We start from the raw sequence: 18,486 nt of genomic DNA, 5'->3' as shown, positions 1-18,486 counted from the left end.
TTATCGGCAGCTGCGTATTGTTTTTGTTATACATATAAATGCCAACTGAGGATACGAATATCAATGCCAAATAAACACGGCTAATATGATTTTTTTAATATCTTGCACTTTATTTAAAATTCCCTTACTTTGGCGCAAACTTTGTGATGTAATAAAAAAAGATTAATCTCATATGGATTTTGAGTTATTGAATTTTCCGAAAAAATAAGTCTTAAGTTAGCGGACAAAATCTGTAATGATGAAAAAAAATAGGGTTGGCTGACCTTCAAACGCTTTTCAATTCCACAGACTTGGTTTTTTATAGTCTCAACAGTTTTCTTGTTACCTATTCAAAATTCCGCTAAAATAAGACTGAATTAGCGGACAAAAATTGGAAAATTAATATTTTTTTTATATCCAAAATTGAAGCTAATTAAATGCAAATTTGTAGCGCAAAATTTAGTAGCTCCACCCAGTCATTTTTTATTTCAGCTTAAAGTTACAGAAGTGCACTTCCGGTTTGATCAGGCCAGTCAGTGGAGACATTTAAAAAAAAAAACTTTTTAAATTTTTTTCTTTTGCTATAGTATTTGAAGCTTTTCAAAAAAAAAGTTTTGATATACAAACGCCAATTTTGTAGCTCAAACATTTTTTAAAATATTCAAGGTTTTATTTAAAAAGGTAAGCTCAAAACAAAGCTTTCAAAACCATAAGAATGCGAAATTTTTTGCAGAATTTTTTTTTTTGCGAAACCTCGATATTGTAGCTCGATCAGTTTTCTTGTTATTCAAGATTACCATAAACATAAAACTTAACCTCATACATATGTAACGGTCAAAATTTCAAAAACTTTGCATTTAAAAATTTTTCTTTTCTCGAAATTATACATAGCTTTGCAAAACAAAATTTGTTGCTCAAAACTTGTAACTCCCCTCAATCATTTTCTATTCCAATTTAAAGTTTAACAAGTGCACTTCAGTCCTTACTTTACCTGATTCAGAGATGACATTTTGGTCACACGAATTTATGAGAATCAACAAGAACGAATATTCATTTGAAAGTAATTTCTTTGAACGACAAATTCGTACAGTTTTTGAAAAGGACAAAATCAAACAAGATGCATTATGGGACCCAAGGATTGAACACAGAGAAAAAATACCACCTAAAAAGAAACGGATTCCACAATAAATTAAGCGGATTTCTGTATGGTTTTTCGCTAAGATGATTTCCGTCTTAAATTAAGCAGAAAAATCTTCTTAATTTTTTTATGTGCAAATTTAAAAGAAATCCACTTAATTTAAGCGGAAAATCATCTTGTTTTTATGTGGAAACATTTTAATTCAAAAAAACTGGCAGCTGCTGGCGATCGAACCTACAACTGTTGAATCACTAGGCAAGTGCTTTACCATCAGCCTATCTCACTGTTCCAACTTAAATTTAACAGAATTTAAGCGGATTCCACTTATTTTAAGCGGGTATCGTATTGTTTAAAGTGAGTTGGATGATTTTAGAAAAGAAAAAACTAGCCACTTATTCCAATCATAATCTCTTTCAAGTTTTTCTATAGAAAAGACAATTTTTTTCTACTTTCAATTTGTCTACAAAGGAAAACAGAAAAAGCCCTGAAAACCTTTAGAGACCACGCTGCTGTAATAAGAAAAAATGTATAAAAGAAGATTTTAAAAAAATATGATTGCTAGACACACACATCGCATGTACAACATGTTTTATAGGTGACCCTTTATTGAATTAAAATTCAATTTTTCTCCTCATAAATGGGATCATTTAAAACGAATCTGATTAATTAACTTTGACCTGTTCTTCATCGTGTTCAGTTTAGTCTAGTTCATTTGAGTCCTTGGCTCGCCTTTGTCCTGAATTCTCTTCCCTAATCACATTTAGGTCATCATCGCAAGCTCCCTCGAGTCACATAAATACAAAAACAAAAGTTATTAAATAAATTAGTTGAAAGTAGAAAACAAAAAAACATTGACAAAAAAATAAAAATATCCTTTTTTTCAAATTGAGTGTGCAACGTCGCGTCACATCTTTTTATAAAAAAAAAAAACCCAACCCCAATTTTGTCTACAACACCCAAGCTTAAGTCCTCCCTCACCCCAAACACATATGAAGCTCTTATACTACTTGAGAGTAAAAGTTCATAAAAAGGTTGTAGGTATAGAGTATTAATAAACTAACCCTATTGACACCACCCTCAACAAAATGCTGCTGCTGCTTCCCTCTCAATCAACAAACATTGTTGACCTCTAGAGCAGTAATCTTTTGCCAACATTTATAAAAATGACAGCTGATAGACGGACGTGTATATTTAATAGGGAGAAGGGTTAATGCAGTTTGTCCAAGTGAAAGAAGGAGGGGGGTAAGCACCAGGCAAAAAGAACGACAAACGATACAAAAAGGTATATGAACCTGAAACAAAAAGGTCATTTTATGAAAAAGAAACGATGTCCATTTAGTTTGCAAAACTATAATGTATGGTATTGTGTAGTATATGGAACTTTTTTTCAACAGGGTTGTTATACGAATAAAAATAAATTAAAACAAAATAAAATAAAATAAAATAAAATTAAATTAAATTAAATTAAATTAAATTAAATTAAATTAAATTAAATTAAATTAAATTAAATTAAATTAAATTAAATTAAATTAAATTAAATTAAATTAAATAAAATAAAATAAAATAAAATAAAATAAAATAAAATAAAATAAAATAAAATAAAATAAAATAAAATAAAATAAAATAAAATAAAATAAAATAAAATAAAATAAAATAAAATAAAATAAAATAAAATAAAATAAAATAAAATAAAATAAAATAAAATAAAATAAAATAAAATAAAATAAAATAAAATAAAATAAAATAAAATAAAATAAAATAAAATAAAATAAAATAAAATAAAATAAAATAAAATAAAATAAAATAAAATAAAATAAAATAAAATAAAATAAAATAAAATAAAATAAAATAAAATAAAATAAAATAAAATAAAATAAAATAAAATAAAATAAAATAAAATAAAATAAAATAAAATAAAATAAAATAAAATAAAATAAAATAAAATAAAATAAAATAAAATAAAATAAAATAAAATAAAATAAAATAAAATAAAATAAAATAAAATAAAATAAAATAAAATAAAAAACAAAAATATTTTAACAAAAGAAATTTATTGTATCACTGCCTAAAAAATTGCAAAAGAAATGAAAACTTAATTTATTTTGGTCGGATCCAAAAAGTTGAATATTTAAATAGAATTTAGAAACAAAAATTCAATACAAATTTTGAAAGCGAAAAGAATTTAAAAATTGGGATATTGCGAAACTATTCTGCGAAATTGCGCATCCTAATGAAATATAGTAACTATAACAAGTAGAGAATTAAGAATTTATTTTATAACCTGCACACCTTTCTATGGTTTTCATTGCCAAGTAAAGCTTAAGAATAAATTTGAGATTTGTTCAAGAACTTTGCAATGGCATATTTCTGCAACTCGCGAGTTGACCTTAATTCATAATTTTTTTTTTAAATTTTGCGAACGTTGAAAAATCACTTTTGCGAATAAATTATTTTCAATGCGAATTTAAAAAAAAATAAAGCTGCGAAATACAAAATTTATGAGATTATATAGAAAATTCTGAGTAAAAATGCTTAAGGAAGTGCAAAATTATTTTGTTACGTTGACGAGCTTAAATTTGCAAATACAAGACAAACATAATAAATCAGTTTGGCAAAACTTGCGAAATAATCTTGTACAGAGACTGTGCAAAGCTTAAATCGCATGTCAATCCTGCAATTGATTGCAAAATTTGATAACTAAATACTGAATAATCTTACCCGAAAATGTTAAAAGGTTATAATTTCGCAAACCATACAAACTGCCTCTATTCCAATTCAGCAAATCGAATTTTTATGATTTTTTCATGGCGATGCTCTATGGAAACAATAGTAGCAAAGTTATACTTTCGCAAACCATGCAAACTGTCTCTTCTCATATTTTGTAAGGTAATAATTTGCAGAACAAGGCTTCGCAAGATGAAAACTTAAGATTTTCTAATTTTGCGAAGTTTTGCAAAACATTTTTTACTGACTTTTTTACCTAATATAAAAAATAATTGTTGAGAATTTAGCACATAACAACACTGTATCAGCCTGGGAGGTGCTGCGTGCACGATTTCCTGGTATTTGAAGTTTGCATTGCTCCCCATAACAAATGCTTGCGTTTATACGAATATTTTATATTGAGGCACGTTCGTTGTTGGTCTGTGCAGTAACCCCCTTTTGCCCTCCCCACATAAACCTCCTTCTATATACATTCCAACCATGTGTGTGTTTTCATGACTTAAATGGAAAAACATCAACACCCGTCAACGTAATTTGTCCAAACTCAAACTCCAAGTCGGAACTCAAAACGAACTATTTAACCCGTGCTGGCTCACTCGTGGTCATGCATCTCTAGGGTGTAGTAAATCCACACACTATGATGTTTTTTTTTTTCCTTATTTTTTTTTATTATTGTTGTTGGTATAAATTCACACGTGTCGCGTCGCATTGCGTTATGCACGACTGAGTGTGCTGTGTACCCTTTAACTTGGGAATCGTACATTTGTCATGTCACCTGGTGCTGGTGCTGGTAGATGACAGCAACAACGATGGTCGACAACTATTTCCGAGACCTTAATTAGTAATTAACACGCATTATGACAACAACCGACACGACGACGCGACACAACACGCTGCTGACGGGATTTTCATTTTCATCATTTTTAACATTTCATTATGTCTGGATTCCGAGTGCAATGCATTCATTCATCTTTAGACGAAGCAAGAGAAAAAGAATTAACTTTGTAATAAGTTGCATCTGCAACGACGACAATGATGGTGGCAGCGAAGGTAACATGAGTAAGTGCGACAGAGTGATGGAGTGTGAGACATTCAGTGTCCAGAAATATTTCTACCTTGGAATGCAACGATGACGGATCAGAGACCTGATGATGCTGTCAAAAGGAAGGAGCTCAGCCTGAATGATATCCCATTGTGTTGGGATTATCTGGCTCTTATAAAGCAACACAGGGGTGGATTATTGCAATGCTAACAGGGCGATTTGAAAGAAAATCAATATTTCATAGAGGGTCCAAGTAAATTTTACTGACAGAGATTGAGAAAAAATTATAAGACTCTTATTCCATTTAAAAAACGGAACAAGTTGCTTAATAGGGCCCCGTATATTCTGATTGAGGGCCCAAGCTTTTTATGTTGAGCAAAAAAAAGTAAGTTTAAAATTATGTTAATGATTGTTTTTTTTTTTTGAAAAATAACAATGTTTTTAAGTTCGGGCCCTCTGCAATAATCAATCGGGGCCCGGGCCCTAAGCAAGTTGTCATCCAACAGGATTTTTCAACAGTGTACTGTAAAGTAAAGCATTGGATTAAACCATATTGATTTCGATTCTAAATGTTACTTGTCGGAGCATGGGCCTGCAAGGCCAGGGCCTTTTTTGGTAAAACAAAATCGAGACTCCCAGTTTGATTGATAGAGGAATTGTTTAATGGTTTTTTTGAACTACGAACTCTTATAGTTTGGTACAGATGTTCCTCAAGAGGACATTATTGTATTTTCATTTTATTCGGTCTTTGACTGTGTAAGGACATCAACAACATGGTATAGAATATCCTTTCTCTCTTATAGGCATACCAACCAACAGAATCTATAAAAGGAGACAACTTAAGGCTGAGGGATCCCGGATGTATATCCCAAGCAATTAAATGAAAATGCTTGTATCGTCCAAAATCGAGATGAGGAAGGAAAATTTTGTTGGTCCCATAGGAGTAGTTTTTTTTTCGAGTTGCTCTCTTTGAAAAGGAGGATTTAACAAAGGACATGAATGTGTCTCAAAAGAAAGGAGAGCATAGGTATATAAGGTCGTCTCTTATAAAGGTAATAAAGGAAATGAACATTTGTTTCAAGTGTTTTGCAGCAGTAATCAAAAGTGCCACTGGTACCAGTATTTAATTTTAATGGACTACACCTGATGGACTGGGCAAACTGCAGACTGGTCATGATGATGACGATGAAAAGATTTTTTTGGGAGAGGATAACGATTCCAGAAATATATATACATAAAGGATCCAAAATTAAACCCAAGCAATCGATTAAATGGTATTTGTGTATATCTCTTTTGAGCCTTCAAAGGAAAATGTTATTCTAAATTGATTGGCTGTTATTGCCAGAAAATCTTGTCTTTGTGAGTACAGAAATAGAATTTGATTGTTGGAGTATTATTTTTAAATCATAAGAAAAATGTACCTACTTTTTGTAGTTATAAACTATTAAAAAATTTGTTTATTAGATTTTTCGGTACTGAAGTAAAGTTTGATTTCATTTTTAAAAATCGGTCGAGTGAGACATCAAAAGAAAGGTCTTTTTAATTTCTATTCATAACTGAAAACTAAAATTTTATTGGAGTTCTGGTTATTGAGATATTTCGAACCAACCATTTTTTTTTCTTTATTTTCCTTACATTCTAAAGATATCTTTTGACCAAAGTCTTGAAACAAGTTTTGGTTTACAGTTATGAGTTCACAGTGAACAACCCTATCTATTCTGGTAAAAAAATAAAAATTTATTTTTTTTCAGATTTTTGAGAAAAAATCAAGGTTAACCCCTTGCCAAAAAAAAATCCATTTTCAAAAATTTCCTCCAAATCCATCGAGTGAGACATCAAAAGAAATGTCTTTTTAATTTCTATTCATAACTGAAAACTAAAATTTTATTGGAGTTCTGGTTATTGAGATATTTCGAACCAACCATTTTTTTTCTTTCTTTTCCTTACTTTCCGAAGCCGATATCTTTTGACCAAAGTCTCGAAACAAGTTTTGGTTTACAGATGAGAGATCACAGTGAAAAACCCTATCTATTCTGGTAAAAAAATAAAAATTTATTTTTTTCAGATTTTTGAGAAAAAATCAAATCACTTGCCAAAAAAAAAATCCATTTTCAAAAATTTCCTCCAAATCCATCGAGTGAGACATCAAAAGAAAGGTCTTTTTAAGTTCTATTCATAACTGAAAACTAAAAGTTTCTTGGAGGTCTGGTTCCGGAGATATTTCCAAACAAACATATTTTTTCTTTCTTTTCCTTACTTTCCGAAGCCGATATCTTTTGACCAAAGTCTCGAAACAAGTTTTGGTTTACAGACATGTGTTCACAGTGAACAACCCTATCCATTCCGGTAAAAAAATAAAAATTTATTTTTTTCAGATTTTTGAGAAAAAATCAAGGTTAACCCCTTGCCAAAAAAAAATCCATTTTCCAAAATTTTCTTCAAATCCATCGAGTGAGACATCAAAAGAAAGGTCTTTTTAAGTTCTATTCATAACTGAAAACTCAGAGTTTCTTGGAAGTCTGGTTCCTGAGATATTTCCAAACAAACATATTTTTTCTTTCTTTTCCTTACTTTCCGAAGCCGATATCTTTTGACCAAAGTCTCGAAACAAGTTTTGGTTTACAGACATGTGTTCACAGTGAACAACCCTATCCATTCCGGTAAAAAAATAAAAATTTATTTTTTTCAGATTTTTGAGAAAAAATCAAGGTTAACCCCTTGCCAAAAAAAATCCATTTTCAAAAATTTTCTCCAAATCCATCGAGTGAGACATCAAAAGAAAGGTCTTTTTAAGTTCTATTCATAAATGAAAACTAAAAGTTTCTTGGAGGTCTGGTTACTAAGATATTTCCAATCAAACAATTTTTGATTTTATTTTCCTTACATTCCAAAGCCGATATCTTTTGACTAAAGTCTCGAAACAAGTTTTGGTTTACAGATAAGAGTTCACAGGGATAAGGCCTATCCGTTTCCGAAGCCGATATCTTTTGACCAAAGTCTCGAAACAAGTTTTGGTTTACAGATGTGAGATCACAGTGAAAAACCCTATCCATTCCGGTAAAAAAATAAAAATTTATTTTTTTCAGATTTTTGAGAAAAAATCAAGGTTAACCCCTTGCCAAAAAAAATCCATTTTCAAAAATTTTCTCCAAATCCATCGAGTGAGACATCAAAAGAAAGGTCTTTTTAAGTTCTATTCATAAATGAAAACTAAAAGTTTCTTGGAGGTCTGGTTACTAAGATATTTCCAATCAAACAATTTTTGATTTTATTTTCCTTACATTCCAAAGCCGATATCTTTTGACTAAAGTCTCGAAACAAGTTTTGGTTTACAGATAAGAGTTCACAGGGATAAGGCCTATCCGTTTCCGAAGCCGATATCTTTTGACCAAAGTCTCGAAACAAGTTTTGGTTTACAGATGTGAGATCACAGTGAAAACCCCTATCCATTCCGGTAAAAAAATAAAAATTTATTTTTTTCAGATTTTTGAGAAAAAATCAAGGTTAACCCCTTGCCAAAAAAAAATCCATTTTCAAAAATTTCCTCCAAATCCATCGAGTGAGACATCAAAAGAAAGGTCTTTTTAAGTTCTATTCATAACTGAAAACTAAAAGTTTCTTGGAGGTCTGGTTCCGGAGATATTTCCAAACAAACATATTTTTTCTTTCTTTTCCTTACTTTCCGAAGCCGATATCTTTTGACCAAAGTCTCGAAACAAGTTTTGGTTTACAGACATGTGTTCACAGTGAACAACCCTATCCATTCCGGTAAAAAAATAAAAATTTATTTTTTTCAGATTTTTGAGAAAAAATCAAGGTTAACCCCTTGCCAAAAAAAAATCCATTTTCCAAAATTTTCTTCAAATCCATCGAGTGAGACATCAAAAGAAAGGTCTTTTTAAGTTCTATTCATAACTGAAAACTCAGAGTTTCTTGGAAGTCTGGTTCCTGAGATATTTCCAAACAAACATATTTTTTCTTTCTTTTCCTTACTTTCCGAAGCCGATATCTTTTGACCAAAGTCTCGAAACAAGTTTTGGTTTACAGTTATGAGTTCACAGTGAACAACCCTATCCATTCCGGTAAAAAAATAAAATTTTATTTTTTTCAGATTTTTGAGAAAAAATCAATTTTCAAAAATTTTCTCCAAATCCATCGAGTGAGATATCAAAAGAAAGGTCTTTTTAAGTTCTATTCATAACTAAAAACTAAAAGTTTCTTCAAGTTCTGGTTCCTGAGATATTTCCAAACAAACACATTTTTTCTTTCTTTTCCTTACTTTCCGAAGCCGATATCTTTTGACCAACAGGCATTATTTAAGGGTTATATCTTCTGTGAGGAAATGAAGGGGTCTCCACCAAAAATATCACTTCTTTATCATGCAGATTTTGAGAGGTTTCTGTAGAAACTAATTGAGTTATTTTTGTAGAATATTAAGTTACTAGGTTATAAAACATTTAATTGGCGTATAAAAAAAAAACTATGCAACCGAATCATCATTATCATTCTTTGCTTTCTCCAAAATGCAACTCTTTTCAGTTAATAAACATTTTTTTCTTTATTCCTTTCATCATCCATCACTAAAAAAAGAATGGTAGCTGGCTACTATAACTTCATCAATTATATTTTGAAAAGTGTGTCGTCTGTGGTGGCTTCCTCTATTATAGTAGCTAGCCGAACTGTCTACGATGGCTCTCAACTTGCAAAAAAATAAAAATTAACTTTTTACTAACTGCACCCATCCATCGCGAATGGATTCCTCTCTTGCAGCAGCAGCAAAAAGAAATGCCGCAACTAGTTTTTAGCTTTACTTTTTTTTGCCGTCGTTAGTTGTTACAAAATCAAAACAGTAGCAAGCCTCCCAACAAACAACGTGCCATCGATCGGCGCGCTATGCCGTGCATCACACACATCACGTTTAATTCATATATGATGATGATGATGGGGTATCCAAATTCCCTTTATACCCCCCTCGAGGAGGAGATTATAATCTTTAATGTCATGTTGCATGACCTTTAACGTCATCGAGCGCAAAGTTACTTCTGGATATTATTGCATACCGTGCGTTCCATCAGTTTCATAACCTAGATGTGGTATAACTTGTCGCATAAACTAAAACGAGGTTCCCACTTTGTTTATTAAACAAAAATTAAATAGTTTTTTTAAATGTCTATTTGTCTAGTTTTTCAGATGAATTTATTAAGAAAATGTAATGGATGTCAATAAAATTGTTGAATACGGAAAAGTTTTTGAGAATTATCAAAAAATAAAATTGAAAGAGGACCAACTAGTTTGACCATTCTAACAGCAATAAGTATTTGGTTAAATTATTTTTTTCTTTTCGGTTTAATCGAATATCACATTTAAATCTCCAATATTAAATGTTTTAAAGGAATTTGAAACCGTCGAAGTGCAATTTTCAATAAAAGTTGACATTTTATTAGAATTATTAAAACAAAAAGACTCACGTAAAGTGGCAACACTTAACTATTGTCTCGATTTTCCTTTAAATTAAATTTTGAGAATAGTAAACTTTTGAATAAAATGAAAATTAAATTTACATTTGTGATAAAGTGGGAACACTATTGATTATTGCATTATTATTGAATTATTGAAAAGTGGTAATCCTAAATAACTGCCTGAATTTTTTTTAGTTAAATTTTAAGACTAGTAAAAATTTAAATAAAATGAAAACTAAAGTGACAATTGAGATAAAATGGGAACACTGTTTATTATTGTATTACTGTAAAGTGGGAACACTTAATATGCCTCGATTTTCCTTTTAAATTAAATTATTATTAGACTAGTAAAATTTTGAATAAAAAATGAAAACTAAAGTGACATTTGAGATAAAGTGGGAACACTGTTGATTATTACCTCCGAGTCTTGTTGTATATATTATGATCAAGTTTTATGCATTTTTGTGTTTTTTTTTTTTTACAACTTTGTTTCTGCACAGCAGCGCTTCTTCGACGACTTTTCATCGTCGTCGTCGATACTGATTATGTAAAATAGTTTGAGTAGCTTCTTTCGGTTTAAAAACTTGGTCTACACACAAGTCTTCCATCACTTTAGCTACAAGATCGATTTTTTTTTTTTTTTTTTTTTTTTCGTTTAACCATTTTCACTGAAGATGACGACGAAGACGTAACAGGTCACGATTTTGCTGACTATATAAAATTTCTTTAAAGCTTTCAATTCCGCCGCCGCTAGCTACCAATTAAATTCAGAAATATCCTGGAAGACATTCACCATCTTCTGAACGTTTGGAAATTTTATTATCCACTCGAGTTGGTCCAAATTATGTTGAATTCGTCTTCGTCTTGGAGTTGTCGACGAACGAAGTAGAGTTTTGTCCAAAGTGTCCAATTATATATCCTATTACTACCTACAACAGTAAAAAGATTCTCTTCATCTCCATCTTTGGGTTTACTCTGTGTCGTTGGTCGTATAGATCTCATAGTCAAGTCAGTCATCATAGTCCTTTGGCTTCTTAACCTTTCCTATTTTTTTCCTTATAGAAAAGAATATATGAATAACGACCAAGTTTTTTTTTTTGAGACCTTTTTTCATCGCATTACGTGACCTTTGTCTGGTGGGCGAATATGTTTTTCAATGATCTCCACTCTCTCAACAACAACAAGGAACTCCAGGATAACAATCTGTTTCCTTTTCGTGTGAGGTGGTAGATAGGTCTTATAGTGTTCCTATAAGAATACATTTGACGAATAATAAAGAACCAAACCAACCTTACCCGAAATGTATAAGGTTTATGATGATAATATGATGATGATGTTGTGTTGGCTTATCTTGAAAGTTTCCAGAGAGAGGAGAAGATATATAAAAAATTTCAAGTCTCGCGCTAAGAATGGGAAGTAGTTTATTTTATCATTCTTTTCATCTGGAGACACACAACAGGAAAAATAAAGAAAAGAAATAAAATTTTTGAAGAAAACTCGCAAAAAAATGCCTGTAACAATTGAATGCGAGGGAAATTACAAAGAATACCAAGAGGAAATTGTCAATTTGATTTGTTGTATGAAGTTTTTGAAAAAAAAGGCAAAAAAATATAACGACGAAAAGATATAAACAGGGTGTTGTAGAGAAGTGGAGACTTGAGGAATGTGGGTTTTGGAAATTGTTCAAAAGAACCATTTTTTTTTTAAACAGGTGTAGGATGAAGCTGTGATATCTAATTTCAAGGTCTGGCATACTTTAAATATAACAAGATTTCATGTTTCTGTTACTTGGAGAATTTTGAAGCTTTAAGAAATATCTTAACAGCGAATCAACCAGCGAACTTGGCAAATTAACAAGTGAACTACGCACGGAGAAAAGAAACACCTAAAAACAAGCGGATTCCACATTAAATTAAGCGGATTTCTGAATGGTTTTTTTCTGCCAAGATGACTTCCGTCTTAAACTAAACGGACAAATCTTCTAAATTGTTTTTTTAATACGCAAATTTAAAAGAAATCCACTTAATTTAAGCTGAAACAATCTTATTTGTATGTGAAAACATTTTAATTAAAAAAAAACAAGCGGATTCTGTATTAGCATTAAGCGGATTTTTGCATATTTTTTTCCAAGATGACTTCCGTCTTAAATTAAGCGGAAAAATCTTCTAAATTTATTGAATGCGCAAATTTATAAGAAATCCACTTAATTTGAGTGGAAATTATCTTATTTTTATGTGGAAGCATTTCAATAAAAAAAAAAAAAACTAGCAACTACTGCTAGTAAAAAAACAAGCGGATTCCGTATTAAAATAAGTGGATTTCTGCATGGTTTTTGGCCAAGATGATTTCCGTCTTAAATTAAGCGGACACATCTTCTAAATTGCTTGAATGCACAAATTTTAAAGAAATCCACTTAATTTAAGCAGAAATTCATCATTTTAATTAAAAACAAACTGGTAGTCACTACACCGACAAAAAAGACCACCTAGAGACAACCGGGTTCTGTATTAAATTAAGCGGATTTCAGCATGGTTTCTTGCTAAGATGACTTCCGCCTTAAACTAAGGGGACAAATCTTCAAAATTTTTTGAATGTGCAAATTTAAAATTAATCTACTTAATTTAACCGAAAAATCATCTTATTTTTATGTGGAAACATCTTAATTAAAAAGAACTAGCAGCCACTGTAATGGAGAAAAAAGACGACCTAAAAAACAAGCCGATTCCACATTAAAGTAAGCGGATTTTTGCATGGTTTTTTTTGCCAAGTTGACTTCCGTCTCGAATTAAGCGGACAAATCTTCTTAAAAGGAATTAGGTACAAAGATTAGAAGGAGCAAGTACATGTGAAGAATCAGGGTCTAGTGACCTACACTTTCCTTCCTTTTGAAAGCCTTACGGAAGTGTTTCACCTTAATCAGTTATTTTTATTTTGTATGCAAATAATGATGCTAAAAAACATGCCAAGTGTAAATGTAATTTAATGTTTCCTTTGACCCTTTCGGAAGAAAAAAACCGTCACTCTTAATCAATATCCCTTCTCTCTTTTAATAATCATTGTAGTATTTTTTTTTTTTGTTGATTCCAACTTAAAGATTCATCATGCCTTAAAATATAAAAAGAAACGTGTGTGTCCATAAAGATTTCTTAAGATATTTCTCTAGAACTTCTTCAACTTTATAAGAAAAATTCCTTTTGCCAAATGATGGAATACCACTTAAGGCCAATGAAACGCATGTTAATTAACTTCCTTCCACAAACATCTCCCCTTTTTTCCTCTCTCTCTCATAACCAATATTAAGATGATGCCACACATCTTTTCCACTCATTTTCTTTAGAATTTGCAACACACAGAACTTGATAGTCTATTTGAACGGCAGTGCAAGTATAATAAGTTCCTTGTTTGAAGTCGTCGGTCGGTTGTCCCGTCCAGCAGCAGCCAGCAAGCAGCAAATTAAAATGCACACAAACTCAATTGGATTTGGAGCGCGCTTTTAAAGAAGAAAGAGCCTATACGTGCATCCACTTAAGGATTACCGCAAAATCTCCACTTCTTTCTCTTTATCTTTATCACAAAGAAACTTCTTCTTCTTCTTCTATCCACCTAAAGGCTTATCCGTATGCAAAAAAAAAAAAAAATCTATTACAACATAGGAAATGCCCGATGAAAGACGAAAGAGTGTGTTCAAGAATTTCTTTCTATAAAAGAAGACGAAGAAAAAGGGCTTTGCTGATGGAGCAGGAATATCTACAAAAAAAAAGTAGTAGGAACGACGACTAGCATACGCCAACCAGTATTAAATAGAAGGTGATGGTTTTTCCTTGCAACTATTTATAGCCATTGCCAGCTTTATCGTCTTGCTTTTGCTGGCTGGTATGCTACCAAACCACCATCACCGCCACCACCACACCGCAGGGAGAACGAAACGAATAAATTAAATTCTCTTTCCGCCATCACTATAGGCTATAGGCATCGTCGTCGTCTCGTTTCTTGTTTCTTGATGATGCAACAACGACAACGGCCGGTGGCGGTCGGTGGTGCCGGCGACGACACACGGGCTGGACTGCAACTTCAACTCTGATGCATCACACTGTAGCGGATCGGTGTCTCTCTCTCTCGTTCTTCCACTTGCACCGATGAGATTTTGATGTAATCCACACAGTGGCGATTAGTTGAGTTCCCAGTACTTTTATAGGAGAAATTTCACCAGGTGACAAATTTTTGACAGCTGGGAAATTTGTTGATGGCTTTTAGATATTCGAGCTTTAATTTAGATGCTTCTCAAAACTTCTCAAATTTTTGACGTCTATAAGCTTTTTCAAGTCTTGAGTGAAATAGTGACGATTTTTTTAAGGATCATTTAGCCACAGTTCATAATCTGAATAACACACAAAACGTTGTGTTTGGATTATTTACTTACTGTCAAATTGACAGTTCTAAGGGTTGCCAACAAAGTTCTTGGGGGGAAAATCACAAATACGATACATTTTGTACTTTTAAAGACTTGATTTTGAAACTTTTGAGTACTACAATGACTCTTAACTGTCAAAACTGACATTTGGGAGGGTTACCAAAGTATTTTTTAGCAAAAAATATCACATATAAAGGATTTTAACTTGATTTATCTTTCATTGAAAAAACTACAAGTACTGAAGTTTTTAAGGAATTTGAGCAAGTTCACAAAAAAGTCACGAAATTCACAGAAACCCACAACTGACAGTTCTAAGGGTTGCCAACAAAGTTCTTGGTGGGAAAATCACAAATAGAATAAATTTTGTACTTTTGAAGACTTGATTTTGAAACTTTTGAGTACTACAATGACTCTTAACTGTCAAAACTGACATTTGGGAGGGTTACCAAAGTATTTTTTAGCAAAAAATATCACATATAAAGGATTTTTTCTTGATTTATCTCTCAACAAAGTTCTTAGGCGGAAAATCACAAAAAAGGATAAATTGTACACTTTTTTTGTTGGAAAATTTCAAATCTCTCGAGTATTAAAATGACTTTTAAATGTCAAACTGACATTTGACAGGGTTGCCAAAAGTATTTTTGAACAAAAAATGTGAAAGATTTTTACTTGATTTATCTTTTATTGAAGAAACTTTTACGAAATTCCGGGAAGTCCACAGAAATTCACGAAATTTACAGAAATCCATAATTTTTCGGAAACTCAATTACTTAACTTGAGAAATTTTGTTTGTTTGGTTACGGTGCTTAGGCCATTAGTTTGCGGGAAATGAGAGAAAGATTAAAATAGAAATATTTTGCGTACCTCTAGCCAATCTTTACAAACTGGTTTAATCCATTCTCGGAGATGGTTTTGCTTGCGGTTTTCGACAAATCCTTGGGGAGGTGGTGTACATATTCATTTATAGAGATAGAAAGAAGTTTTGTGTGCAGGTGACATTGACACCGGAACACCTTTTATCTTATGGACAGAACCAGAAACTATACGTTTCCGATTACCATTGAATCGTAACGTTGCTGTCGGTCGGTTGCATCCTTGTTGTACTAAGAATTCAAAGAGTCTTCTATATAGAGTAAAACTTGTTGTGTAACAACAAATCGTGTCAGAATGAGAAAGAAATAGAAGGTGTATAACCATAACATCGAATTTAAGTCGTTTGTCACGTTTGAAGTTTGATGCCAATTGGACAAATGCCATATCATGTTTTATATATGCCTGAGAAGTTGCCGAGACTTTGATTTCTTGGTAGAATTTACCTTGAAAGAAATTAATTGTAATTTTGTTTTCATGCTTTTGTCTAGTCTAGTCAGTCTTCTTGATAACCATATTCTGATTGGGGGCTTGGTGTGACGGGCGCCAAAGTATTAGTCGCGTCATATCGGTTGTTTGATATACTTAATAAGAATATTTCCATATTGGTTTCTTCTTCGGAAAATGCCAAACCTTTAGGTTTTGCGTTACGAGCATAATTAATTTTTGTGTTGAAGACATCAATTATGAATTCATATCTCAGGCTATTAAGATTGGTGTTGAGAGTATTTGCTACACTTAATCAGAAATGGGTTGATTCAGGTAGGTGACAATAGATTTTCTAGAAATTCACGCGGAAATCATACCGAAGACAAAGAAAACTCAGGCCTTTAAGAGTTAAGAGTTACTAAAATTCTTTAGAAATATTGGTTGGAAATTTAAGCTTTACGCGATTCAACATGGGATCATCGCCAAAATTACTAAGCACTTTAAACAGAAGGCTACCAATTATGCGTTATAAGGTTTTTCTAATGTTTCAAGAATTCTTTTACGAAAAAAAATGATCATCAAAAAAACAAGCGGATTTCGTATTAAATTAAGCCGATTTCTGCATGTTTTTTTGCCAAGATGACATCCAACTTAAATTAAGTGGAAAAATCTTCTAAATTTCTTAAAAGTGAAAATTTAAACAAAATTCCACTTAATTTAAGCGGAAAACTATCTTATTTTTATGTGGAAATATTTTGATGAAAAAAAAAACAGACTTGCCACTGAGGATCGGTCTTACAAGTGTTGGGTCTCTAGGCGAGTGCCTTACTCATTGTTGGAAATAAGTATGACAAACTGCAATTAAAGCTGAAGACTGACGATAAGTTTAAATTTTTTTATTTTTCGGCGGTTTTTTTTTCTTTTTGAGTGAAAATTCATATTTAAATGAAATGAAGTTCACCTACAATTCAACAGAATTTAAGCGGTTTCCGCTTGTTTTAAGCGGATTCCGCTTGTTTTAAGCGGAATTTGTATTGTTTTAAGAATGTGGGATTTAAAGTTGACATCATCTTATTTTAAGGTGTTCTTTTTTTCTCCATGAAGGAATTGCTTATATACTTTAACCTTAAACCTTACAATATTTAAAGTTAATGAACAGAACACGTGTCAAGTTACTACTTCGAATTCGTACATGGATCATAAGTTGAAGTTCAAGTTTAGGTCAAGAGTATACATAGTTAAATCTTTAAACACTGTTACTATCTTATGATGGTTCTCAACTATTCAATCAATCAATATTTTTCTTCAAGACATCATTTTTGCAAAAAAAAAAACATAATCCCGAAGGCTTATTTTGTTTTGTGTAATTCAAACAAAAAAAAAAAATAAATCAATTTAAAATTTGAATAGTGACAAGGTAATATTTGATCATCATCTTTATAACCCAGCCAGCTTACTTAAAAAAAATTTGATTTATCATCCCATTGACATCAAGTTCAAAATTTGATTAATTTAAGATACTACAAATTTAATGAAAAACCTTGAATATTTTAATTGGTAAAGTAAGCAATTTAAGTATTAATTTTAAATTTCTATATTCAAATGGTATAAGGTACCTGTTGTTTGTTTTCATTGAACAAAAAAAATACCTTGAAAATCTTATAGCAGACACCTGTTGCTGCAATATTTGTGTTTGAATTCATCATCATTCATATCCAAATGAATTAAAAATTAAACAAAAAATCACATAAAAATTTAAATGAAGAAAACACACCATTAGCCTAGAATTTTTTATAAGCAAACTTTTTTTTTTTTTTAATTTTTATTATTATTCACCATGAAAGCAAATTTAATTTTCCCCCCCAAACACACTCAAAAAGTCAATTGATATGAAATGATAATTGCTTATATGGCACTTAAAGTCTTCAACTACATTTGATTGCATGTCTAGTATTATAGACAACCAACATCAACTAGAAGTGTTGTTTAGGTAAATATAGATTCTTAAAAAATTCAAATACAGATTCTCTCTTGGGTGTCAGATTTCTATTTTAGAAATATATGTCAATTAAAGATGTCAAATAAATCAAAATTTAATTAATAATCGTGTGTCGTTATGGAAATTAGTTAGCTAACGTATAGGTATTGTTTATTTGTTTTAGTACAAGTACGACAATTTGCAAGAACTTTAAGTGTTAATCAAAAAAAAAAAAAAAATTATTTGTTTTCTTTAAAAAAACAATAATAAAATTTAGTATTTCTTTAACAAGGCGTTTAGCAGTTGACAGCTGAAATTGATGTTTGCTTATTCTTATTATTGAACAAGGTATTAATCTTTTTTTGCAGCTTCTACTAAAATCTTAAATTTCTTCCTTATTGTATTTTTGCAGTTAAAAAATTGACAATTGAAAGTGTCATCTATAACCTATTTCAT

General features: G+C 31.2%; 1 protein-coding gene across 2 annotated transcripts in view; it reads right to left on the bottom strand.

Moving 5' to 3' along the window:
* The window catches only part of LOC129919067 (beta-1,4-glucuronyltransferase 1-like), a 216,320-nt gene that overhangs the window by 74,065 nt on the left and 123,769 nt on the right, over window positions 1-18,486 (bottom strand). The window lies entirely within an intron of this gene.

The sequence above is a fragment of the Episyrphus balteatus genome, chromosome 4 (genome assembly GCF_945859705.1).
Source record: "Episyrphus balteatus chromosome 4, idEpiBalt1.1, whole genome shotgun sequence".
NCBI lineage: Eukaryota > Metazoa > Arthropoda > Insecta > Diptera > Syrphidae > Episyrphus > Episyrphus balteatus.
This window is presented reverse-complemented; position numbering and strand designations above follow the sequence as displayed.